We start from the raw sequence: 27,669 nt of genomic DNA, 5'->3' as shown, positions 1-27,669 counted from the left end.
AGATTGGTGTGTATTGTGAGTGTAACCAGTTCCGGGAGAACCCAGAGGATCCGACTCCCTCCCTTCCTCCTCAAACCCATGGAAATCAACTGCGGAGTACCCCAGGGATCTTCACGCAGCCCCACGCTCTTCAACATCTACATGGCCCCCCTCACCGCCATTGTCAAACAGCATGGGCTCACTATCGTATCCTACTCCAACAACACCCAGCTCATCCTCTCACTCACGAAGAATCTCAAGGACACCAGACTCTGTTTCCAGAAAGGTATGAAGAACGTGGCAGCCTGGATGAAGGACAGCTGCCTGAAGTTGAACTCAGAGAAGACCGAGGTCCTCATCCTCAGCCTCTGCACCTCTGCATGGGACAACACCTTGTGGCCCGCTGCCCTTGGGAGCCCACCCACCCCTACTGACCACACCAGGAACCTTGGCATCATCCTTGACTTCTCCCTCTCCATGACCCGCCAGATCAACACCGTCGCCTCCGCCAGTTTCAACTGCCTTTGCATCCTCTGTGAGACCTTCAAGTGGATCCCCCCACCTGCAGAAGGACCGTCACCCACACACTCATTACCAGCAGACTGGACTACGGCAACGCCCTCTATGCTGGAATCAACAGCACTCTTCTGCACAGACTCCAGACCATCCAGAACTCTGCAGCCAGACTCGTCCTCGGGACACCGCGCCATGAGCACATGACCCAACAATTACGAGGCCTCCACTGGCTCCCCGTCGAGACTCCTCACCCACGCCTACAAATCCCTCCACAACATCGGACCCAAATACCTCAACGAGAGAGTGTCCTTCCACGCACCCAATAGGAACCTTCACTCCGCCGACCTTGCCCTGAGCTTTCTCCTACATCGCAGCCAAAACCAGCAACAAGCTCCCAGTTAACATCAGACGCTCTCCGAACCTGCACACTTTCAGGAAGGACCTCAAGACCTGGCTCTTCGACTGACCCAGAGCTGCCCCCCCAGCACCTTGAGAACCTCACAGGTGGGTAACGCGCTTTATAAACCCCTGATTGATTGATTGAGTGTAAGGAGAGCAGTGTGCATTATGAGTGTAAGGAGATGAGAATGTATTTTGAGTGTAAAGAGAGCAGGTTTTCTTGTGAGTGTAAGGAAGGTAATGTGTGCTGTGAGCGTAAGGAGATTGGTGTGTATTGTGAGTGTAAGGCGAGCAGTGTGTATTTGGAGTGTAAGTTAATCAGTGTGTACTACAAGTGTAAGAGGATTGAAGTACTGCAAGTGTAAGGAGAGCAATGTGTATTGTGAGTGTGAGGAGATGGGTATGTATGGTGAGAGTAAGGAAGGCAATGTGTATTGTGAGTGTAAGGATAGCAGTGTGTGTTGTGAGCGTAAGGAGACTGGTGTGTATTGTGAGTGTTAGCAGATCAGTGTGTTATGTTATTGTAAGGCGAGCAGTGCGTATTGTGAGTGTAAGGATAGCAGTGTGTGTTGTGAGCGTAAGGAGACTGGTGTGTATTGTGAGTGTTAGCAGATCAGTGTGTTATGTTATTGTAAGGCGAGCAGTGCGTATTGTGAGTGTAAGGATAGCAGTGTGTGTTGTGAGCGTAAGGAGACTGGTGTGTATTGTGAGTGTTAGCAGATCAGTGTGTTATGTTATTGTAAGGCGAGCAGTGCGTATTGTGAGGGTAAGGAGAGAGGTGTGAATGTAAATGTAGGTCAGCTCATCGTGATGCTTACACTACACATACTATTTGTATATAATATATCGCTGTAAGTGTGGAGCAGGTCAGCTCATCGTGATGCTCACACTACACATACTATTTGTGTATAAGATATCAGTGTAAGTGTGGAGCAGGTCAGCCTATCGGTGATGCTCACGCCACACATACTATTTGTGTATAATATATCGCTGTAAGTGTGGAGCAGGTCAACCTATCGCTGATGCTCTCACCACACAAAAAACAGCAGTGCTCGGTGTCAACCCTCTTACTTGTGATGCATTTTAAACAATGTTTATAACGGGCCATGATTGAGTGCTCTGAAGTGGAGGCTGAAGGCACTGCGAGATTCTCACAGTGCATTGTCAGTGAGCTAATTTAAATTAAAATAAAGAAATAAATATTTACTTACCCACTGCTCCTCTTCGTCTCAACACTCCGGGGCTCCACCAGAACAGGCAGCAGGCTCCGAGAGCCTCTCCCAACTCCCCTCTACCAATCCCAGCACTGCTCTCATGCTGCTCAGCAGCACCAGTATTGGTTGGAGCACCCTTGTGCGACGCTCCTTTGGACCCTGGAGGCCTGTGAATGCTCTCGGCCAGGCTGTTAAGACTGCTAAGTTAGGAGTGTTTAAACTGCGCACATCAGGCTGGCCTTCGCAAGACAGCCGGCCAAAGTGAAACTGAAGTGCACTGTGCCCCCGGCTCCTCCCTGCTGCCGGCCAGCCGAATCTGATGTGGCTGCTTGCCAGAATGAAAAATTAAATGGTAATACATTTGTTTTTTTTACCCTTTTATTTTTCATGTTTCCCTTCACTTTCAGCGACGTGGTGACGCTCTTTTGCCCTCATGGAGGCACCGCCAATGGGAGATGCCCTTACCAAAAAGAACAAGCATTTGCAATGCAATAGGTCTCGCATTATTTAAGTTTGAGCTATTAGCATTGTAAATGGCAATTGTTTTTTGCTTTGTGCTATAGTTATTTTTTTACATAAAAAGCTACATATAAAATATGTTTTGTTAAAGTTATTTATGCAGTATCTAAATTTTGTTTGCATAAAAGAGTACAATAATATCTTAGTAAAAAAGTCAAATATTTTAATGGTAATTCACCAAATGTTCATTTATTCAATTGGTTAGGGTGTCTTTAAGATCGTCTCCGTTAGCTACACCCAGGTCCTGCAGCCCGGAAGCCCGGAAAACATTCTACGCGTCCGAAGGGCTCCAGCACCCGTCCCGGTCAATTCGCTTCCGAGACGTGAACGAATCACGTAAATCTAAAGAACAACTTAATCTAATTACATTTTTTCCCCACTTCAGTGCCTGAATAAAGTAATTGAGAACTGAAAAGTGTTGCATTACCTTTGCAGACAGTTACATGTGGAGACTGCGTTATAACACCCAGTTCAGCAGTAGAATTCTCCTGCGACCAGGAAGTCAGGCAGGCCGGGGGCGGTACTGCGGGACACCTCTGTGACGTCATTCCCGGGCCGCGCTCTGATTGGCTGCTGTCCCGGGACCTGACGTGCAACCAGGAAGAGGAGCCGGCAGCAGGAAGTGGCGTGAGCATTGCGGCCCCGGGGCTCCCGTGACCAGGAAGGAGCCCTGGATACTGTTTCCCTTAAAGTCCCGGTCCCGAGATGGGGGACCGGGTGAAGACCCGCGGGGCGAAGCGGGCGCACTGAGGAGGCGGGGCTCCCATGTGGAGAGAGAGCCCCGCCGAGCGCTACCACCGCCCGGCCACAGAGAAGCCTTCTGTCCAGCAGCGGGCCCCCGTGATGTGGGGAGAGCCTGCAGCTGCGGAGGAAGGGAAGGAGCCTGGAGACCCGGGGAGCGCCCGCCAGACACCGGTGAGTGGAGCCGGGAGGAGAGGGGCTGGTGTGTGTGGAGGGGTCTCTGTGTATGCGTGTAGGTGCGGCTGCGGCGACGGGGGGTGTGCCTGTGTATGCGTGTGTATGTGCGCATGCGTGAGTGCTGTGTATGCGTGTGGCTGTGATGTGCGCATGCGTGAATGTGGGTGCGCGTGCAAGCAGCTGAATCCAGCCGGGGAGAAGCGCGTGACAGTTTCTTGTCCGTCATTCCCCCGTGTCAGCTCGCTATAGTTCTCCACCTGGACCGCATCCTTCGGATGCGTGTTCCCAGGCTCGACCTAAAAAGGGCTCCTTGTTGAGGCACTGGCTGGGACGAGAGGATACAAAGGTAATGTTGGACTTGGCCCTTTTGGCAGGATCACCCCTAAACTGTTTACATTGTAAGATGACTTGATGGTGTTTTTTTTGGCTTATGCGCATTTTAACACTGTGTCCCAGTGTAAAGTGTGTGCGTACTCTGAGTGCATGTTGTGAGATTGGCCTGCCCTCCCATAGGAATGCATGGGGAATGTATGTGTCCATGGTAGTTCCTGATGTGTGGGGAGTGCAGGGGCGAATTTGGTATGTGCGAAGTAGTGAGATTAAATGCTGCGCGATGATGTGCGCAGATTTAATGTGTCTGGTGTGGAAGTGCTACTTCTAGAAGTTTGCATGTCTGTGTAGTAAATGTGAATTGACTGTTTGGCTTATGATTGGCTGGAGTTGGCTGGTGTGCCTGGGTCCAGTAGTCGGGATGGGTCTGCCCCGTTGGTGAATGGAGATATCTGCACGTTGATGGGAGGGAGGAGTGCACCTGGGTCCTGAATAGGGCTGGGCCTTCCCTCCACAATGCTGGCTCCGCCCCCTGTGGTGGTCTGATGTCCCTAGCCTGTCCTGTGAATGGGGAGAGGGGCTGAGCACAACAAAGTGCTCCAAAACCAGTTGCATCTGGTTTTTCCTTAACCCTGTGCTGTAAGACAAAGGAAATGTGTATATAAAAAGGGGCAGTGACCCCATGAAAGGTGTTCTCTGTCTAATCCTAATTTGAAAGGGGCCTGCTGCAGCTGGGGGCCAGGAAGAACCGCCACTGGATGCTGCCTCCATGCCTGGAGGGCCCTGTGAGCTAGACCCTGGGCCCAGCCTATGCCCCCCCCCTGCTTTCCTTCCCTGAACTTTCCCCTGGACTTTGGGACTTGGTGCTAAAGCGCATGGGAAGCACTTTATTTCTCCTTCCAGGAGGAGCGCTTCATTCTGGTGCTGAGAGGAGCAGCGCTGCTGTTCTCAACTGCAGCAAGGAGCTGCGATCGCTTTTGCAAGGGAATCCCAGGCGTGGAGATTCCCCCGCACCCGCCTTCTTTTCGGCCCGGGTGCCCACCCCGCGTCTCTGCTGTGTCGTGTTTTGTGGATTTATAGGCATAGCAGGTGCCCACCCTGCATTTTGTGCCTCGCTGGTGCCTACCTCGCATATCTGCTGGTTCTTTTTATCCCCTAGCTGGTGCCCACCCCGCCAGGGACGTTGGCAGTTAGAATGGGAGCCTACCTTGTATTTTGAACAAAGAAAATCACGGCCAGCGGCCCGGGAGCTTTGTGAGGGCCCCCGCCCCCCTTGCTGACGTTGGGATCGCCGTGCTGGGATTGGCCGCATCGTTGGGCGTCCCCTAGCAGCGCAGGGGCTCGACGGTGACGAACCGCGCTGCCATTGGCTGCCCCGAGAAGTAAGCAGGAAGCATACGGGAGCCTATCCCGTGCTCCTGCACTGTAGAGAAGAAGAGAGCGTGTCATTGTTGGACCAAGGGCGTTTGAGCCCCTAACAGGCCAAGTTGGCCTGGGGGACAGTTTTTATGTGTTGTGCCCTCGCTTAGGTTACATGGTTCTTCCTAATGTGTGTTGTTGCGTAATGTGCAATGCCTTTATGCCTCTAAATGTGTTTATGATTAGGAGGTTGTTCTTACCTAGTATGGGTATGCTAGTAAAATTATGTTTCCCTGCGTGATCTATGCCTAAGGTGATTATTATTGCGTAGTGTGTTATGCCTGTTTATACCTCTAAATGTGTTTCATGCTTAGAAGGTTGCTTTGCCTAGTACAGGGAGTTTATGTGTACCTGCGTGATCTATGCCTAAGGTGATTAGTAGGGGGAGCTTTGCAGGATACCACCGAGGGGGGCTTACCTTTTTGCCGCCACCGCCGAGAGTCACCAGGAACCAGCATTAGCACCGCCGCCGCCCAGGGACAACTACTCCCGGCAGCCCCAGCGGCGCGGCGCGGCGCACAACATACGCGGCCAGCAGCACCAGGAGACGTTAAAAACCAGTGCAGTGCCCGGCAGAGCGGGGGAGCTTTGCAGGATACCACCGGGGGGCTTACCTTGTTGCCGCCACCGGCGAGAGTCACCAGGAACCAGCATTAGCGCCACCGCCGCCCCGGGACCACAACTCCCAGCAGCCCCAGCGGCGCGGAGCACAACACACGCAGCCTGCAGCGCCAGGAGGCATTAAAAACCAGCGCAGTGCCCGGCAGAGTGGGGGAGCTTTGCAGGATACCACTGGGGGGCTTACCTTGTTGCCGCCACCGGCGAGAGTCACCAGGAACCAGAATTAGCGCCGCCGCCGCCCCGGGACCACAACTCCCAGCAGCCCCAGCGAAGCGGAGCACAACACACGCGGCCAGCAGCACCAGGAGGCATTAAAAACCAGCGCAGTGCCCGGCAGAGTGGGGGAGCTTTGCAGGATACCACTGGGGGGCTTACCTTGTTGCCGCCACCGGCGAGAGTCACCAGGAACCAGAATTAGCGCCGCCGCCGCCCCGGGACCACAACTCCCAGCAGCCCCAGCGAAGCGGAGCACAACACACGCGGCCAGCAGCACCAGGAGGCATTAAAAACCAGCGCAGTGCCCGGCAGAGCGAGGGTGGCTTTGCAGGATACCACCGGGGGGCTTACTTCGTTGCCGCCACCGCCGAGAGTCACCAGGAACCAGCATTAGCGCCGCCGCCGCGGGACCACAACTCCCGGCAGCCCCAGTGGCGCGGCGCACAACACACGCGGCCAGCAGCGCCAGGAGGCATTAAAAACCAGAGCAGTGCCCGGCAGAGCGGGGGAGCTTTGCAGGATACCACCGGGGGTTTACCTTGTTGCCACCACCGCCGAGAGTCACCAGGAACCAGCATTAGCGCCGCCGCCGCCCCGGGAGCACAACTCCCAGCAGCCCCAGCGGTGCGGCGCACAACACACGCGGCCAGCAGTGCCAGGAGGCGTTAAAAACCAGCGCAGTGCCCGGCAGAGCGGGGGAGCTTTACAGGATACCACCGGGGGGCTTACCTTGTTGCCGCCATCGCCGAGAGTCACCAGGAACCAGCATTAGCGCCGCCGCCCCGGGACCACAACTCCCGGCAGCCCCAGCGGCGCAGCGCACAACACACATGGCCCGCAGCGCCAGGAGGGGTTAAAAACCAGCGCAGTGCCCCGCGTCGCGGGACGCGCGCGGGCGTCGCCGGGAGAAGCCCGGGACAAGGGCAGGACCGTCTGTGGCCGTCAGTGAACGGACGAGGACGGGACGGGCTACCCCCCTTTCGTTCCCCACGGTCATCAATGAAGATTGGAAAATATATCAAAGGTACTTTTATTCGGACCTAATACGCCCTGGCCAATACTGTTCAAATATTTATCCATTCTGTAGCCAGGAGGGAGTAATAACTAACTAGGACGGGGGTATTACTTAACCACTACTTATTTTCAAAAATGAGTCATTTGGGTAAAAAACAAAAACCAGCTGTATCTCGCCCAAATACTAGGCTGCAGGCGGCTACACCGCAACCTGTACCTAGTTTAACGGCAATTGATAAGATGTTGCAAAAAACTATCGGTGTTGTAGCTACTGCAATTGAAAATACAGAAAGAAGATTATCAATCACTCCCACGGTATGTCTCCCCCATCAAGGAAGGGACTATTCAGTAATTGAAATCAATGCCCCTGATTCAAGCTCCTACTTAATATATTCTTTCGCGGAGCTGCCCTGTGCCCAGACTCCTGTAGAGGCCCCCATAGATATTGAGGCTAACTCCCTTGCTTTGAATTCCCCCCTTCCCTTGGAAATCCATGCTGTAAACAAACCAGGCCCCAGAAACAAAAAGGAAAGATTACCAAAAAAAATGGGTAAAAAGAATTTGGCTAACCATAACCTTGTAACACCAATTCATAACACTCCGCAATTGACGCTAGGAGTCCTGTGCTGGGTAACACATTTGGTGGCTGATTTACAGGCCTGTCTGGAGCAGACTATTGTTACCCATATCAAGCCCTTGGTATCTAAGCTAGATAGATTAGCCTCAACTCTTAACAATATGGGTGTAGGGACAGCCAAGCCCGTAAATTCTTTGGGGAACCTTGCTTCTCCTGAGTCTGGTGGCACACCCAAAAATACACTTAGTGAAAGGGTAGCGTCACCACAAAACTGTTCCACGCAGAACAAAAATGCAAGAGTCCCACCAACTATCACGGAGCCTCCAGGCGCTCCGACTCCCCCTCTACCCCCTCACTAATAACGTACATGGTCAAACCAATCAGGTTGTTAAAAACTCTATTCCTAACACTGGTACATCTAGATTTAGCCCTAAGGAGGGTATAATTGGGAGTAAAAATAGCGAGCTAAGGAGCAGGAATGTACCACCTAAAGTCACCCCAAATGAATTGCCAATTATAAACTTACCGCCAGAATCCCTACCCTACGTTGTGGTACTCACAGGAGTTCCGCCTTTAAGTGAGGGCAAAAGAGAAGACCACACTGATTTAAAAAACAAGTGCATCCAATGGCTAAATGTAAATAGGCCATTACCTCCAAACGTTTCTGGGGAAATACTTGTTGTTAGAAGAATAGCATGGATCGGGAGGGGCTCTTAAAAAACAGTAGGAGATACTGTAGTAATTAATTTTAGGACACCTTAGCTGTGGATTACATTTGTAGCATGCCTCCAAGTAGAACTAACAGCCAAATCCACCCACTACATCTGTCCCGCTTCCACCCTGTTCAACACCTGAGATTACCAAATTCTAAAAGTGTTCATCACAGCGAGGGATATTGGGATCCAACAAACAGAATGCAGCAGTGGCGAACAGCCAGGGAGGGCACACATTTACACAAGTTCGCACTCCCAATGCTAGCTTACAGGAACAGGTTTAGTGTGTTGGAGGAAGTGGATTGACTCCTATTGAATGGTAACTCACCACTAAAAATTGTAAATGGAGAGTTTACCAAAGGAACTGTATTGAAGGAATGCGATCCTACTACCTCCCCTGAAGGTACATTACCCTACACAGTGATGAGGGAGGGAAGTGGTGAAACGGGGGAATCGGAGTTCTAACAGGGGGCCCGGTCACATGGGACGTGTCTAGCCTGGAAAAAAGGGATGAAAATACCCGGCCAAAGACCCCCATTAGCATTAGCCCCCCTGCAAATTGTCTAGGGGAACCACAAGGAACCGCTGAGGCAGTGGAAGGATGTCTAAAAATCCTCTCTTGGAATATAGCCGGGTTAAAAAATAAACTGCTCACGCCAGAGTTGGTCTCCTTTATGTCAGCACATGATATCTGCATGATGCAGGAGACTTGGGCACTTGAGGGGAGTGCAAGTCCCGGCTATGCAACTTTCGATATCCTGGCAACATCTAGGGGTAGAGGCCGCCCATCGGGTGGTCTATTGATATGGATAGGCACTCATTTGGGCACTCAGGCCACTCAACTATAAACAAATTCCCCAGATGTCCAATGTGTGCTACTATCACCTCAAAATAAGCCTAAAGTAGCCATAATTAACATTTATTCGAGACCAGTTAAGAATGGGCAGGCATCGAGTACAATTAAAGCACTGGACATCTTCATCCAGGCACTAGACCCCTCAATTACGATAATTCTCGGAGGTGACTTTAATTGCCAATTCGAGCCTTTGGGTAGTCCTGAGGTGTGTGACCAGGATGAAGAAGATTTGTTTTGGCATATTCCTGACCCCAAGATTCCTCCGGTCAGGGCATGGAACCAATTGGTCCTTCAAATAAAGTCTTTCTCCCTTGCAACATCTTTGCGGGCGTGCAATGGGAGGTTGGACCCTGATTGCCCAAGGGTAGCTACATTCAATAGGACAGACCAAACCTCCACCATTGACTATGTTATGATGGAAACAAAACACTGGGACACCCTGAAAGAATTTGTGGTCTTACCGAGGCAAGATAGCAATCATAATGCCTTAGTCCTAACTCGCAAGCCGGGGTCCTTTGGACTAACAAACCCCGAGCCTAACCCCAATATTGTGGCCGTACCCCTTATGCTAACGAACAACAGGCGAAGGGTTAAATGGCCCTATTCCCTGGATTCCCCTAGTAGGCTTGCTAAAATATACCAGATTGCTGTTCCTCAGATCATCGAGATGGGTGATTCGGTCCTTAACTGACAAGCCGTTGAAATACAAAGGCAGCTAGCTGTGGCACTTGGGGATGTGTTTTACCCAGTGAGTGGAAATAAACGGCGTGGGGATAAGACACACCCCTGGTTTGATGATACCTGCAAGAAGGCAAAAAGGGATCTCCTCATAGCAGTTAAATCCAAAGACAGCGTAAAAATTAGGTCATCTTGACTGCTCTATAAAAAGGTAAATCACCAGGGGTAAGAGAGAGTGGGAGGAAACGAGGTGGGAAGAGCTGAGATCTACGCTCCTCTCCAAGGATGCCAAGTCATTTTGGACCATATTTAACTCAGGTGTAAGAGGGGGAGGTGAGGCCATTTCCCCGAACATTGCTCCCTCAGTGTGGAAGACACATTTCGGAGAACTCTACACAAGTACTGAGTGTGACGATCATGAGAACCCAGGTCTGGATCAGATGCTAGATGGGGCCACGGCCCTCCCGTCATTCCCGGCCCTAGACCTCTCACATGAGTCTCAATCACTGGGGGTCGTGGGCGTGGGATCACGGACGGACCACCTGGAAAATCGGGAGGCGACCCCCACCGAAATCGGAGAGGGTGTTTCCCTTAAGGAAGTGGAATCTGCCATTGAAAGACTTCTCCCTAACAAAGACCCAGACCTTGATAGATTGCCAGGTGACCTGTTTCGCTCCCACCCTAAAATCTGGGCACCCTACCTTTTAATCCTGTTCAATGCGGTCATTAGGGGGTCTGACCTACCGGACACCTGGTTGGGAGCTGAGATCGTCCCCATCTATAAAAAGCACTGCCCACTAACCCCATCCAATTATAGGCCCATTAGCCTTATAGATACAACTCAAAAACTAATGGGTAGGATCATACTGGACTGGATACAGGGATGGATGGAGGAACATGAAATACTGACCACTCTCCAGGCCGGTTTTAGATCTGGCATCTCGACCCTGGACCAAATCTTTAGGCTCCAGGTCCTATTCTGGAAAACTGCAAGAGTAGAGGGTGGCAGCCTCTACCTTGTTTTTGTGGACCTGCGGGCCGCGTTCGATCTTGTGCCCAGGGAAAGATTGTGGAAGGTGTTGGAAGAATTGGGCCTCCCGTCGTATTTACTCGACGTCTTGATTAGATTCCATGCACGGAATTATGCCCAGGTTAGGTGTGGAAGGAATGGGGACCTTTTGGCCCGTTTCCCTGTATCTAGGGGTGTTCGCCAGGGGTGCGTCCTGGCTCCAACACTATTCAGCCTTTACATCAATGGCCTGGTGGATGCCTTAAATGGTGTCAAGGATAACGACGCTCCCCGGTTAGTTACCGGTCGGGTGCCCGCTCTGATGTTCGCGGATGACACTTTGTTGCTATCCCGAACATCAACGGGCATCCAGCGGGTTTTGGACGGGTTTGTAATTTTCTGTGCCTCGCGGGGATTGTAGGTAAACTTGGAGAAAACAAAGTTTATGATCTTCAATCCCCCGAGGCACACCCGCCCTAACCCTGTTCTGAACAGCATCCCCCTTGAACGGGTGAAACCTTTGTCTACCTTGGTGTCACAATGACAAGGGACTTTGATTGGGGCCATCAAATATCTAAATCTGCCCTGAGACTCTCACAGATTATAGGGGGTATTGGTAAACTCCACAAAACATCGGTTTTTAAACCTGTTGCCCCTGTCCGAGATATATAGACTCCAGGCCAGGACAGCAGCCGTATATGGCGCAGAACTTTGGGGACACAAGAATACACTTAAAGGTTGAGCAGTCCTTTATGAGAAATTTGGTGAGTCTTCCTCAAAGTACACCACTTACACCCATGCAACTAGATGTGGGTCTGGAGTCCATTAAGGAATTGGTAACCGCACGACCTCTGCTCTACTGGAGAAGGCTCTCGTCTGTACCCGAGCTCTAAGGCTATAGAGCGAATTTCTTGAGGTTTGGGAACAAAAACATACCCAGGTTATCCCACATCAAGGCTCATTCCTATTACGTAGGTTTGCCCCAGCTATGGGAGACCCCCGAGTTGAGCTGCCAGAGGATACCTAGGTCAGAGTTGCTGGCCTATGTGAGGTATCAAAACAACCATGCACTACAGTGCTCGACAACTCTGGGCAGGCTCTCTGCTGCGTTTCTGTTAGTAAAAGTTTTTTCCCAGAGGGAGGAATTTTTAGATCTAGGGCAACCTCCCCTCGCAAGGAAATTATACACCCAACTGGGACACGGCTCCCTACCCATTAGGGCGTTTACTTCTAAATGGGCCAGCATCGATGAGGGAACTTGCCCAGCTTGTAACTGTACCCGAGAAGACATTGTGCATGTTATGTTCTTTTGCCCGTCGTACAGTAAAATACGAAAATATTGGCTGATCCCCCTATGCAGAAACATGGGACTTAGGCAATGTGTGCAGGCGTGTAGGGTTTTAACATATGATACCATATGATTTTACTACTGTGCTCTGTATGTAATTTATCTGCACTTTTATGGTCCATGACCGAAATAAAGTTATCAAAATGAAATGATTAGTATTGCGTAGGGTGTACCTACCTTTTACCAGTGGTTACTGGTTGTGTTCTGCAAGTGTTATTTTGTGCTACAATTATTCTGTGTTCTACAAAGTGCTATTTCTACTAAGTGCTATTTTTGCCGGTGGCCATGTGACCCTGTCCTGTGAATATAATCCCTAATGTGTTTATGGTAATACAAAGGCTATTTTTATATATAACCTTGTGTGGAGTTCCTTTTTGTGGTGTACCTTGTGTGTTGCTGCTGTGTATGTGTGTTGCGCAAATGCTTTACACATTGCCTCCGGGATAAGCATTACTGCTCGTGTCACGCTACCAAGGGGGTGAGCAGGGGTTATCTTGGACTAGAGTGATAGTTTCTGTCTGGCTTTGGCGCAAGCCTTAGCCAACCAGAAATCCCATTTCTAACAGGTAATTAATCATTTTCTAAAGGAAATGTTATTGGAAGAGGAAGATGTAGCTGATGAATATGCCTCTGCCATGAATATGTCGAGTTCTCGTTTCAACCCTCACAAAGTGTGATGTTTGAGAGTCACACATTATAGAAGTCATCAACCACCTGGAGAAACCAAAAAAGGGTATTGTGGGTGCGCTGAGAGTTCTTGCTGCTCGATGCACACACTAAGCATCAGAAGAGGAGATGGGAAGGGATCAGATGGTGGAATAAAACCACAAGGAAAATCCATGCGGCATTATTGACTCAATGGCTTCGTCCAAATGTAACATTGGACGAAGTCATTGAAGATGACTCTGCCATGATACAACGTCCTTCACGTCCACTTCTGTCACTACCGATATCCTGCGTTCAGTGACTTACTTCGATTTTAGCAGTAGTCACTGCATCAATTGTAGCAGTCTGGACCTTTTTCTACTGTACTGTTGGATAAATTGACATATTAATTGTACATTAGAATTGTATAGTATGTTTTATTTCAAGAACTGATGAAGAACCCTGATAATTGCTTTAAAATAATAACAATTTTGATACATAATTTTCCTTTGTTGCCTCTCTTTGTTCTGGCTAGTGTGGTAGCTGGTATTGTGACTTCTGTGCTTTGGTCTATAAATTAGACATTTGAATAGAACACAGCAACTGATGCCTACAGTTACGGTCTAAAACTCTTTTTCAATAGAGATTCCTGGTGCTGTTGATAAGATTGTTAAACAAATCCCTTGCTGGCAATTTACTTTTTACACATATCTGCCCGAGCCCGCAAGGGTTTATTGGGTTACCCACCTTTTCTTCAATGATACAGCAACAACGTACTTGGTGGAACGTCTTTAATGCCGCATTCACCATGTGCCCAGAGAGTGGATATTGTCAGCAGATCCAACAAGACAGAGACTTGATCACAGGCAAAAAATCCAATTGCTTAGATTGTTACAAGTGTGGTAGCAAAATCACTTAGGCAATTCCTTGTGTTGTCCTACAGGGGTTTGAATCTGCAACAAATGCAACCAAGCATTAGCACAGCAAATAGGTCTGGCCTTTCAGACCTTGAGCTTGAGCTATTGGTTTGGCTGATATTTGTTAGTTATGTTGTAGAGTATTGTGACTGCTGTGGATGATGTTGATCATTTTTAATATAAATTTTTTTTCATTTTGTTATTTTCTAAATCACCAAGAAGATATTGTGTACAATTGAACGGCCTTATGGTAAAACATATTTATTGTCCTTGCAATATTTTTTGCGATCTGTCTGGTTCTGGTTTTTCCTCCATTTCAGTTCCGAGGTCCTACAGGACAGTTTTAATTCCTTCAGTTGTTCCGTGAACCAGGGTGCGGTTCTGGGTTTGAATTTGACTTTAGTAAAGGGAGCGATTTTATTAAGAGCAGATGTTATGGGTCCCTCAAGAGAAGTTGCAACCTTGTCGATTTTATCTTCTTGGAATTTAGATGGTGGGTTGAAATGGGTTGAAAAGGAGGCGGGAGTGACTTTCCGCCATGACTTTCGCCATTTTAGTTCGTCCTCTAACTCATTTTTGATTTTCTGGCCTGGGATGGAGAATTTCAGTAAATCATGGTCTGGCCATAATAGTGGGGATGGGGGTTCTGCCATAATACTCGGCGAGTTTGTAAATATTAAGTCAAGTGCATGCCCTGCAGAGTGGGAATGTCTACCAACTGTCAGAGACATCTCATTTAAGTGATAAGCTGGTTGGTGTAAGGATAAGATAAAATCTCTGCATGGTGATTAAAATCTCCTATTAGGAGAAAAAAATCTGAGGTTAGCACATGTGGAGCAATATTTTCGGGCAGCTAATATGTAAAATCGTTTTTCGGACCAAGTGGTCTATATACTAGTGCTCCTCTCCAGGTGACCTGAGATAGACCGTCAATTCTAAAAATACATATTTCTAGTTGATCTGTACTAACAGAGTCTAGGGCGGTGATGGTCATACTGGGAGTTGTAGCAATTAACAGACCACCTCCCCTTTTGCCCTTTCTGTCTAACCTGGTTATTTTATATTGGGGTCGAAAGGCAACTACCACATCTGTAGCGGAGTGTTCATGCAACCAGGATTCTGTTATAAAGCAAATGTCTGGTGACTCCATGTCCATTAGACTCCATATTTCCATAGTGTGTTTTGGGATGGCGCTTGCATTAAGATCACTTTTAATGATTGATCAGGTCACAAGGTGTTTGAGGTGTGTTAACAGATAGTGGGTTGTTTTGGCATGATTTTTCTTTCATATTGCTGGTAACTATATTGCCCTGGGGGACTGGTTGTTCGGGAAGTTTGTCGAGGTGTTTAACTTCTTGGCTGTAGTAGTGTACTCTTGCCATTTCCGGACCACTGGAGGAAATGCAGGGTTAAAGGGGTTTCTGGCAACGGTTTGGCGGTGGTCTGGCAGCAGTCTGGCGTGGACGGGCACAGACGGTATTGCCTTTGGCGCACCGCTGCCCGCATCCGCTAAGCGTCGGCACCCTGCACCGCCTTAAGTAGACTTGGAGAGAGTGGTAAAGAGGCTGGAGCGCTAACTACATTGCCGGGCTAACCACCGGAAGTAGAATAAAGCCTTATCGTCCCTCCGGTCAATCGGCATAGGCCATGGTGGACCAGGGTCTAGGCTGGCTGCTTAGGAACAGGTAAGTGCGGCAAGACGATCAACACAACGGCGCAATTTTAAAATTTATAATTTAAAAATAGACGCAAATCAATTATAAGAATAATAGAGGTAGAAGGTGACAGGCATAAAAACTGGACTGACCCTATGGCCAATTCAACATAGGCATGTTGTGAATTAAACACTCCTGTAATATGTGAATGTCAAACATAAAAATATAACTACAATAATTTGATAAGAATGGATTGTTTATAAAGCACCAACATTCTATTTGGGCCAGCTCGCAGTAGCGAGATACTTTTACACGGGAGACAATGCTAATAAATAAGGTAAGCCACATCAATCAAAAAGCTCACATGAAAGCCATCCTCTCGTTTTATTTGCGTTTTGAGGAAAATATAACAGAAAGTGTTCAATTTGTTAAGCGAATATGCTGCAAAAGCAGACATTACACTGTAAATAGAAAAAAAATCCAAATGGAATGACTGTGCACATTTTGTAGAGAAAGAAAAGATGGCTACTGCAGACAAAAACTGCAACATCTAGCATCAGCATATCCCGCACTGCAGCTCCTCCTTAGGAGCGATGTTTACAACAAAGTTTCCAACTGTCAAATGCCATAAACTAGTTGTGTAGCAACGTCAAAAAACAACATCTGAGTGTGAAATGTTTAATGAATTCAGTTTTCTCACAAAAATCTTGGGTGCTAATTCAGACTCCCTTATTTCCTGATCATACCATTTTTACAATTCGATCACCGAAACTTTGTTGTAAAAGTCGATCTTAGAGCGAGATAAATACAAACAAAATGACAAGGATAGCCCTAGGGAAGCAGGCTTTGCCGCTGGCAGCTCGCTATGCCCAGCAGGCGACATGTTGATGTGTAACCTCCAGATCGGCCGACTTTGGAACTGGGGAACCGGGTTTGTGTCTCGGCGCTGTTAAAACTGTACCTTAAAAAACTGAATGTAAATACATGAGGATCCTCACTAAAACAACGGCAAAATGAGAAATGCCAATAAATAAGTCAAACAATTCATTTACATAGTGTTGTCGGAGGGGAGAGAGGTTGGGGGGATGGCAGGGGAGATTAAGTGACAGGCAAAGTTGAAACGGCCGGGAAAGTTTCATTAAGCTGTGCATGAAGTAAACAGAACACTTAACATGAGCAGAGGCAGGCTTACAAAAAAAGAGTGCACTCAAAGTATCCTTAATAACCTGAAGGGTAAGAGCACATGTAACAGGGGCAGTCCTTATGGGAGGATACAAAAGTCCAAAAGGAGGGACTACTAAGCCTATTCAGCAATCAAAAGCAAGCATTCACAAACTGCAGTAAGAGGAGCCAGTTGAAAAGGTGGGTGGTGCTTTAAGCTCATATTATAGAAATAGCATGTCTCAAAGAGACCGCACATGCGCTGCCTAGTTGAGAGCTAAAAAGGGTCATTTTTAAAGGTGGGCGGAATTGTCGGATTGCCATTTTGTGGAATTCCACGGAGCTGGCTTAAAACTCTGTGGAATTCTGCACCTCACCATCCCCTGCTGCCACCCAACCCGAGGCCACTGCAGACTTACCTGGTTACGCTGGTGCATCCGTGCCCTGCCCGGGCTGTTCTTCTGGCCGTCTCCTCCATGACTGACTGACGGTATTTGTAAAGCGCACTACTGCTGAGGTGTCTTGGCGCTGGGGTAAAAATAAGCTGCGACATAACCACACATACATTAGAGTTGGGTAAAGAGACATGTCTTAATTTCTTTCGTGATGGCCAATTTGTTAGGTAGTCTTCTCAGATGTACTGGTAATGTGTTCCAGAGTTTGGATGATAGTAAGGAAAACCGTTTTCCTCCGCAGCATGCTTTTTTTATCTTGGGAATTTGCACAAGGCCAAGGGTGGATGACCTTAAAGTCCGCAGAGGAAGGTAACGTGAAAACAAAGCTTTCACATCCTCTGCCCCATCTCTAAACAGAGCTTTGTGCACGAGGCAGAGTGACAAACTCAATACGTCGTCGTACTGGAAGCCAGTGAAGTTTCTTTATCGCTTTTGAAGTAGGCTGATGTTTTGGTAACCCGAGCAGAACTCGGACTGCCACATTTTGAATAGACTGAAGTTTGGCCAGTTGGGCAACACCTATTCCCAAATAAAGAGCGTTACAATAGTTGATTCTAGATAAAATGGTGGCTACTACCACCCTTTTCCTCAGGGAGAAGGGAATGTAAGGGAGAATCTTTCTCAAGCTCCTTACCATAAAAAAGCATGCAGATGAGACCTGGTTAATCTGCGACACCCAGGTGAGGTTTTTTGCGAACATAACTCCGATATTCCTGGCCTTTATACCCAGCACGGGGCAAGTGCCAGCTGTAGAAGGCCACCACAGCTGATTCCAGATTGAGTCTTTCAAACCAAACTCCAAGGCTTCAGTTTTCTCAGCGTTCAGCTTCAGAAAATTAGAGCTCATCCAGGTCATCAAAGCTGAGGTACATTTACAGAAATCAGCTGCCATAGCATCTGCAGACTTAGTTACAGAAACTATAAGATGAGTATCATCGGCGTAAGACATCCACTCCTGTCGCGTTCTAATCTAGGACCCCGAACAATACTGTGACCTTATGCCCCTTGTTAGACGGACCGGGAGGGTCGGCCGAGGACAAGGGGAGAGGTCTCCGGGGAGAGCCGTCTCCAGCGTTCGTACAGACGAGTAACTTCCCCCCCACAGAGGTATACCACACAGAAGTAAGGTTTAACGTTCTTTATAAGTAATTCGATAAGTACGGTAGGATGGTACAAGGAGGTCTGGACTCAGGGGTCTCCTCGATTCTAGTCTCTTGGTTTGGGGAGAAGGGGTAGCGGGACAGTCTCGTTATCAATCTGGTAGATGCGACGATAAGATGGATAGCTCACAATCCTCGAGCTCGGCGTTCTAGATGATCGGGCCGCGGCGGAGCCAGCAGGTCCCGAGAGGGTGGTAGTTACAAATGGTCCGAGGCCACGCCAGCAGGTCCCGACGAGGATGAAGGCTTCAGAAGGTTGCGGCAGCGCCAGCAGGCAAGACGGTAGTTCGCAAGGTAGGACTACGGCAGCGCCAGTAGTCCATCAAGGATGAGTTCTTCACTGCGTCTCTCGACTCCAGGATACAACTGCCTTCCTGCTCTGGAGCTGCCCCAGTTATAGGTCTGGCGCCCTTTGATGTCCGGACCCTCGCACTTGGAGGTCGGGAGGTCCGGGATGAGGGAGTCCAGACACCCGGCAGGGGGGTGGAGCCAGCGCCTGGGGGAGCTGGGGGCGATCGGCACCTGGCGGGGGAGAGCCATCGACACTTCCTTCTCCCATTGACCTGTCAAGTGGTCCGTTCACCTCCTGGGTGGATGGTGGTGCCGGGATGTCGGGGCCTGGCCAGGCCCAGGGTTAGGGTCGATCGGAGGCCAGGCGGCCTCGTGGTGCAATGTCCAAGATGGCGCCCAGGCCGGGCGAGGGGGCCGGTAGTGGTCCGGACCCATGATGCAGGGATGTCCGGGGGCAGGGGTCCCGTATGAGACGGGGAGCGGGTGGTTACTGTGGGTTACACCTGGAGGGCCGGGCTCGGGCCTTGTCATGCGGGGAGGGAGCAAGCCCTTCACGTGGCCTGTCCAACACCCCTATACGGCTATAATCCATTTATTCCCCTATAATGGCATAAAAACGATCAAGAGCGATATTTCAGAAACTCGTCTCTGGCCTAACACGATCAGAGCCACATTTCAGAATCTCTTCCTCTGCAGCTCATTAGAGCAAATGACACAGCAGAAACCACTATCTAAGATTCCTAGATTACACTCCGAGTTCTTCAACAAGATCAAACTCAGAAACCTGGAAAACACCGCTTGCTATGTTTTGATTAGTAATAGAACTCTAATGAGCACTGAGAGACGATCACTTCCTAGTGACATCTTTATTGACGTCTTATGCCCAAAAACTTACGTCAAACCAGGCACCTTTCAGGTATAAATATTACCAACGTTGCCTTATGCAAACGCTGCCTCAACGACATCGATGATAGCGATGGTGTGGTGAACATAGGAGCAGAACAGCTGTCCCCTGCAAAACCCAGCAGATGCAAGCTGCCCACGGACGCTGCCCCTCCTCCTCCTTGACGCGCTGAGAGAGACGCTGTCTTTTCTCCTGCCGAGAAAATCCAGCTCCGGCGATTCCAGCCTACTCTTGCGAGTGACTGGGATATCGAGTCCTGGAAGGAGATACAAGACCTCCAACATTCTATTTCAGAGGTGTGGTGTTGACTAAACCCTTAGAGAGAATTCTTGAAGCAAACCTTGGCAAAACCAACTTAACTAAAACTGCTACTTACTTACTCCCTCTCAAGTATTAGGCTTAGGTCAGGTACACTGGGGTAGGCGTAGTTAGAAGCACCAGTTGAGTATGTTAGCTAAATGTATATATGAATGTATATATTTTATTCATTTTAACCATTGTATGGCTAAGAAACCATATCAATGCTTTTACAGTATTATTTCGCAATCCTCATTTTACTGTACGCACTTTTTATAATAACTAGTCTTGCAATTGTGGCAATTCATTTCTCTTGCATGAGAAGAAAGACTGTTCAATAAATAATACCTTTTTATTGAAAACGCCCGTCTCTCTATTTCTCTGCATCTTGGTGAAAGTAATCTGCACAACTGACTGAGTAAAATAACTGTCTATTGTTTCACACGACTCTAGAGATTGACTCTTATTCTAAGGAGCAAAGTTGTCATGTTTATGCGGTTGTTGGAAAACTGAATCTCTTCTTGTCTGTACCAGGGAGGCTAATCACTTCCTATTCAGTCAAGAAAGTTTCCAGTGACCTCTGAGCTAGTTGGTAACAAACCCAATTAAGTTTAGCATAGTCAGTAGAGACCTGGAAGACCGCACTTCTATGTCCAAACTATTGTTTATGTTATTCCAATGCGCGGGCCTATTGGGAAAATAGGAACTACACTACATAGCGCCCAACGTTTGGTAAGGCGATAAAACTAACGCAAGACGTTATAGTAACTCAGTCGTGCATTTTTCACACAGACCCCTTTCTACCGTAAATACTCCAATAGACATCTGGAGTGGGTGAAAGGTTAAAATCCGCCCGAACTTAGTAGGAAGAGATTCCTATGTAAAGCTCTGGTTAATTCAACGTTGAAGGATACAGTGTTCCAAAATATTGTGCACCTAATCTTTGTCTCCTTGGAGACCCGCTCTGCAAACCTTGCATTTAAACAATGCCAGGAGAAAACAGAACCGCTGCACCCGCAGTAAATGCGACTGAGCAGGGTCCCGACGGTACTACTGAACCGGGTGCAATAATCATCCCGGCACATTTAAGAAAATCTATAACGTCAAAACTTATAGAAAATGGACTGACCACACAAGGTGGCACAGTCGTCTTCGTGATAGAGGCACACGAATATCGGCAGACAGAGGTATTCTATTCTTGGATAAAATTTCCAGCGGCAAACGCCGCAACACACGAGTTCCACTACTACATAGTACGGGATCCACCGGAAGAGTATGCTCCTTTTGAGGAGATTGAAATCCCATTAAAATTCCAAGAGCATCTGCTCTGGTTTAAAAGCGCCCTAAACATAATGATCATATTACCAGGCTCGGTCCACTAGGTAGACCAGGAGCAACGTTGCCGGTTATAGCCAGCTACACACCACATCCGGACATTGCAAAAATGTCAAGAGATGAGCTGTGAATACAGCTAAAAACTTTAATTAAAATACATAGACAATTAGTCCAATATGTAATGCGGACTGCTACAGTCCAAACAGCTGTTAATGTTCCACAGCGGACCCCTCATCAGGGGAACACAAATAAAATTACACCACAGAACATACAGTCATGTCTTGGTAAAACACCCATAAAACGGGAACAAATTCCTTTCTGGTTAGAGCAGAAAATTACTCAAATAGAGGCAGTATTTCCGAATACTACCCCTATTGAGAAACACAGGATCCTGACCATCTGACTTCCAATGGGGGTCGCACCACACGTGGAGGACTGTGACACTTGGGGTACAGTCTTTGCTTCCATTTACACAAAAACACATGGTGTTCCGTCAATGGCGGTAATACCAGATGTGCTAAAACAGATTCAGAATGAATACGGTCCAGAACCTGCTTTAACTCTTGGTATGAAATTACTGAAAGACTTCAAACAGGTCTCGGCTATATTACTAGCTAATATAAAAGGAGAAGCAGCATCTGTGGCGATCCGCCAGAAGTTGAAGGAAACCGATATAACAGATCAACCAATTGAGCTTGCCAGAATCATAGAAAATGTTATGAAGAACTAGGTAGAGACAGCTTGGGTGGAAAACCAGTAAAGCCCCAACTGCTCGAAAATCCTGAAAAATTATTTATTAAAAATAATTCAAACACTCCTAAAAATAGCTGGGATGGAAATAAACAATCCACTCCCAAAGAAAAAGTTTTCCAGTCCAGAAGAAGGTCTCCTCGACGGAGGGAAAGAACTCCGACTCGAGAACACCAGTCTCCCCCAGAGGGAGCCCTGTGAGAAAAGATACAACCTTAGAAATAGGGATAATTTGAAGAAGCCTGATAGATGTCAAAGTATTGATACACGTCCCTCTCGATCTTTTTCGCAGAAATCGGAAAGAAGAGGACGGTCAGACCCAGGAGAGCACACCAAGTCCAAAGACAAGGAACCTGCTCAAAGTAAAAAATCTCAATTTCCAAGAAAGAAGGTAGCCAGTATTAGAGTAATCGAACATGCCGAGAATACTGAGGACACAGTTGAAAAACGGGGAGTGGGCACAGGCAATGCTAGACAGTGCAGCAGAAATCAGTATAGCTCGCAAGATCCTGATGAGTCATCTGGAGACAGTGGACACGAATGAATACATTCAGGTTGAAACTGCCGACACCAGAGTTAGCGAACCTCATAAGATATACGAAATAACACTACGTATAGAGAGTGATAAGATTAGGAAAATAAGGGGTCTATTTTGGGATAAACTCTCAAAAGGCTATGACATTCTGTTAGCTGAAAAAGATTGGCCCCCAGAGTTTGTCAGGGAGTGCCCTCGTGGCGAAGAAATGATTATGCCTGCCTTCTCGAATCACATTCCGATTCACAAAAAATATATTTATGCAAGGAAATGAGCAGTAGCCCAGGCACCAGCATTATATAAAAATCATGTAGGATGGGATGAGGACTCTCCTCCTCACAAAATCCAGTTAAAAAGTCAACCGAATGCACAAAGGCAGTATCCAATTAAGCAAGAAGCTAAAAAACAAGTCAGGGAGATTTTAGATCAACTTGAATACCAGGGGATGATTGAAACATGCACCTCTCAAATGAACAATCCTTTGTTTCCTGTCTCCAAACCAGACAATTCATATCGTCTAGTTTTGGACTACATACACCTTAACGCATGTTGCAAAACATTTGCAGTGCAAAATTCGCATAGTGCTGCACTAATGAATAACATAGTTAGGAAAAAATATAAAACGACATTAGACATATCTAATGGTTTCTTTTGTCAAAATATTGCACCAGAAAGCAGATATTTGACCGCTTTCTCAGTAATGGGGTCACAGAAAAATTTCTGTAGGCTCCCACAGGGATTCAAGAACAGCCTAGGACTATTCTCAGCCAGAGTAACAGAGTTACTACAAATGTATGATGATGAGGCATTATCTTACGTAGATGATATCTATCTCACAGACGACGACTTGGAGACTCATTTGAAAAGAGTGAACACCATTATACTTGGGTTCGCAGCAGAGGGTTACAAATTCAACTTTAAAAAGTCTCGAATTGCCCATCTGACAGTATTATTTTTAGGATACGAATTGTCAAGTGAAGGAAAAAGCCTAGCGGACAACTTCTTAGAGAAGTGCGCTGTACTCCAAGCTCCAAAAATGCTGAAGAACTTACAATCGATTCTAGGTTTTCTGAATTTCGGAAGAACTTACATTCTAAATTACGCGGAGAGGGTTAAACCTCTCTACGAACTAATTAAACCTGATTTTAAACCAATCACTTGGACTCAAAAACACACAAATTTTGAGATCACTGCAAACAGACATGTTAGCAAAAACAAAATTAGATACACGTGACAACACACGCGATCTTGTAATCAAAGTCATCCCAGGAGGATGCGGATTCACGTACCTGACCTCTAATGAGGGAGAAAAGGTACCAATTTCAATTAAATCTCCCTTGTACACACAAGCAGAAAAAACATTCAGTCCAACAGAAAATTCTGTGAAAGCAGTAGAAACTGCATTAGCGAATGAACGAGAACTAGCACATGGCAAAAGGATTAATATCCTCACAGTGGAATTATTATTATTATTATTAAAAAAAATGTATAAAGCGCGTAGTCACCCGTGAGTATCCCAGCGCTAAGATCCATACAACTGCGGGTCAGTGGGGGCGAGGGGGGTCCGAAATTAAGGGAAGAGATGGGTTTTCAACCGCCTCCTGAATTTTAGGTAGTTTGGTTCTGTTCTCAGGTCGCGGGGTAACGCGTTCCACAGGCGTGCGGTGTGGACCGAGAAGCGCCTTCCACCCGTGCATGCCTTCTTGACTCTGGGGATGATGATGAGATATTCCTGATCGGATCGGAGGGATCTTGGGGCTTTATATGGTCTGATGAATTTTCTTAAGGTAGGGGGGCCTGAAGATGGCGATCGGCATGGAAGTGTAGGCTCCCGGCTCCGTAAGCTTCCGAGCCCCGCAAGGCAGTCCTGCCTAAGATCCTGGCATTGCATGGCAGCGGGGCGACGGTGAAAGCGCGCAGATATCGCTTGCGCGATCCCGGCGCCTCTACCGGCCTCACAGACGGAGATATTCGCGAAATCGATTGATGGCCTCAAACGACCCTGAGCCGAGACCTCGACTGGTAAACATGGCCGGGCGCTGACTCATCGGCGGCGGCCAGCTGGACCAGGGCGGAGTCGGCCCACCGGGACGCAGCAACTCCAGAGAGATATTTTCTGAAGGTGCCCTGGTTGTCACACGGTGCGGCTGGAGTGCATCCTCGACATGGAGGCTCGGTGGAACTATTACTGATTGCGGAGTGCGGAAGGTGAGCCTGTCGGCTTTGTCTTTGATCCTGCCCGGTTTTCTCGGGCCGCTCCCGAATTTGTGACTGGTGCTGAGTCGGAGAGGGGATGGCCACTGCCGTAGATTGCTTTTCAGGCTTATACTCTGGAAGTCCCCGGAATTCCAGCTGTAGTCTGCCTGAGCCGGACTTGTCCCTGCCCTGCCTTTGTTCTCCCGACCAGTTGGAAACGCCTGATGGGTGCCTGAATAAGAAGGAGTACAATACCCTGCCTACTGAAGTGCTGTGTGAGGGTGAGTGCGAGTCACCAAGTAGTTCAGTGATGGGGAAAATACAGCCTGTGCTGTCTTGCAGTGATATTCTTGCTGCCTTGAGTGACTTCCACTCCACTTGGAGGGATTGCTCCCGAGCGCTCGGTGGAAAGCTGGACGATATTGCGCTCACACTGGGGCGGCTGCACCCGGATGGCCCCCAGGCACGCGAGGAATTGCCCCCACCTACGTTTGAGGAGGGTACTGTGGTTATACTTGGACGCGGAGGGGAATGGATGATCCCGGACGGTGTGGGTGCCTGTGACAGAATGCCCACACGTCTCTATTGTGCTGAAGGATGCCTTTCCCAGCATTTGATAGTGGCCTCGTCCATTGTAGAGCCGCTGAAGACTCGGACACTGGTTCAGCTACTGTTGCCTCCTGTGACTGCTTCCTCTTTCCTCGTCCCTGTACTTCTGCTGTGGAATGCGTCCCCTGAATCGGAACTGGGTGTGCTGGTCTTCAGTGAAGGAGACTCTGTCGGTGGTCGGCGACGTCCATTTTGTGTTCGCAAGTTGCGCCTATGCCGTGCGTGGACATTTTGTCTTTCTATGTCTGCTGGGACGGGATCTCCTCTGCGGGCATGCCACGGGGGACTTACAAGAACGGGCTAGGGCTAAGTGGTTCTCTCTCATATTTGATGTCTGTGTGGCTGGTGGGGAAGCGGGTTGGCGAGTTCTTAAGATACATTTAATAGCGCAATACGTGATGATTCACCCCCATTTTTATTGCACTAAGTGATTGCTGCTTTGACTGTTGCTCCTGGGGTGAAGAATACATTCATGGAAGGGGAGACCGGGAGCCTGTTGGGATGGCCCTCCTCCGGTATTATATAACTTTTTTTCTTTTTCCTTTCTCTTTTCTGTACCTAAATTTCGGGCTCCTGTTTTTCGGGCGACAGGCACACTGCTAGGGGGGGGGGGGGGGGGGGTAGGCCGTAGCCTCTGCATGCGTGCAGGGTGGGGGGTTGGGGGGCGGGGTTTTTTGTTTTGTCTTAGTTTCTATGGGCCTTATTTTTTCTCTTCTCTTTTCTTGGTTCCTTTCTCTTTTTCTTCCTTCTTTTGGGTCAGTATGGTGACTAGGTGTAGCGTTGCTTATCGTTTCTGTTGTTAGTGCTACCGCTAACATTAGTTAGGATGTTCCACGTTCATGGGGTGGGTAATGACCAGTATGTACTGTGAATACATGTTTTTTATCCTGATAAGCGTATTTTTGTGCCGATCTTCCAATTGTGACTCTTAGCTTCGTTGATAACCTACTGTGTTCATTGCCCACTATGTGTTCTCTGTGGATTGAATGGCGTCTGATCCTTCTTATTTTATAATTTTAAAATTAACCTAATTTATCCTGTACTCTGCGGTCCCTTTTCCCATATGTGGTATTTCGAATACTTGCTGCTTTTCATCTCTAGGGACTGCTGAGCTGTTCTATGGCTGTTTTTTGTGCTACAAACTGATTTCGAGGCCGGCCAGAATGAAAAAAAAGATAGGGGGGCCTTTGTTTTGGAGCAGTCTGTGGGCCAAGCAAAGGGCTTTGAACTTCACTCGCTCTCTCACTGGGAGCCAATGGAGAAGCTTCAAGGCTGATTTGGCCGAAGCTCTGGCAGGAGTATTAGTGAGGATCCGGGCAGCGGAGTTTTGGATCCTTTGTAGCTTGTTCAAGGTTGCCTCAGGGGCGCCTAGGTAGATGGAGTTACTGTAATCGAGCCTAGATAGTATCAGGCCTTGGATTAACAGTTTTTGAGAGGTGGGAGGAAGTAGAGGCAAGATCTTTCTAATCGACTTGAGGAGCCCAAAGCACGTCCCGGCTACTTTTTTAGCTTGTGTTGTAAATGACAGATCTTTTTCGAGCCACACACCCAGGCTTTTGACCTCGGGTTTCGGGTCTGGAGGCGAACCCAGACAGGGAGGCCAGATGTTCTGTGAAAGGGAGAGCCCTTTCTGACCAAGGAGGAGAATGTCAGTCTTTGAACCGTTAAGTTTTAAAGATGAGCTGTTCATCCATCCTTGTATCTGCGTCAGACAGTTGTATAAGTCCGCAGGTTGTTGGCTTGGGTGAGATAATCCGCCTTCGAGGAGCTATTCAGCCCAGTAAACCTGCCTACAGTGTCACTGGATCCGAAATGGATACAGTGTGTAAATTCTTTTGGAGCGGAAGATGTGAAATACTATTTCGCTCCGCAGTTGGAAAAACTGAATGATTTGACATATGAAGAAGAATATCCTCTGCCAATCGAACTTCTGCCTCTCCCATAGTACGCCTGTATAATCTATACAGATAGATTTGTACAGCATTTCAACGTAGAGAACAAATCCTACGATGCAGCCTGTGCGATTGTTAAAGGTCGCTGGCTGTGCGGTAAATTCAGACCGAAAATAACAAAAACTGAATCAGTTAGAAACTGTTCGGCTCAGAGAGCTGAAATCAGATGTTTAAAGATGGCGCTTGAAAATGCAGAACGTGAAGTCCCGACACTAATCGTGTGCAATTCGCATTTTTGCGTCAACTCTTACAATAATAAGTTGCAGAGCTGGATTGAAAATGATTACAAAGATGACACAGGTGCCACAATAAAGCATAAAATGATTTGGAAACAGGTAGCTCTTTTACAGAAAGAACTACAAAAGACTCACGTGATACACTCTCTGAGTCATCAACGTGATGGCGTTCACGTTGCAGGGAATTCATTGGCTAATATAGCCATAGCGGAAGCAACTAAACCGGCTTCCATAGCCACAAAAAA

General features: G+C 48.0%; 1 protein-coding gene across 4 annotated transcripts in view; it reads right to left on the bottom strand.

Annotated features, from left to right (window-relative positions):
* The window catches only part of LOC147729426 (uncharacterized), an 82,455-nt gene that overhangs the window by 14,474 nt on the left and 40,312 nt on the right, over positions 1-27,669 (bottom strand). The gene's annotated exons all lie outside the window — the stretch shown is intronic.

The sequence above is a fragment of the Lissotriton vulgaris genome, chromosome 2_2, assembly GCF_964263255.1.
Source record: "Lissotriton vulgaris chromosome 2_2, aLisVul1.2, whole genome shotgun sequence".
NCBI classification, from domain to species: Eukaryota; Metazoa; Chordata; class Amphibia; order Caudata; family Salamandridae; genus Lissotriton; species Lissotriton vulgaris.
The sequence above is the reverse complement of the archived record's forward strand: the minus strand, read 5'-3'. Positions and strand labels throughout refer to the sequence as shown.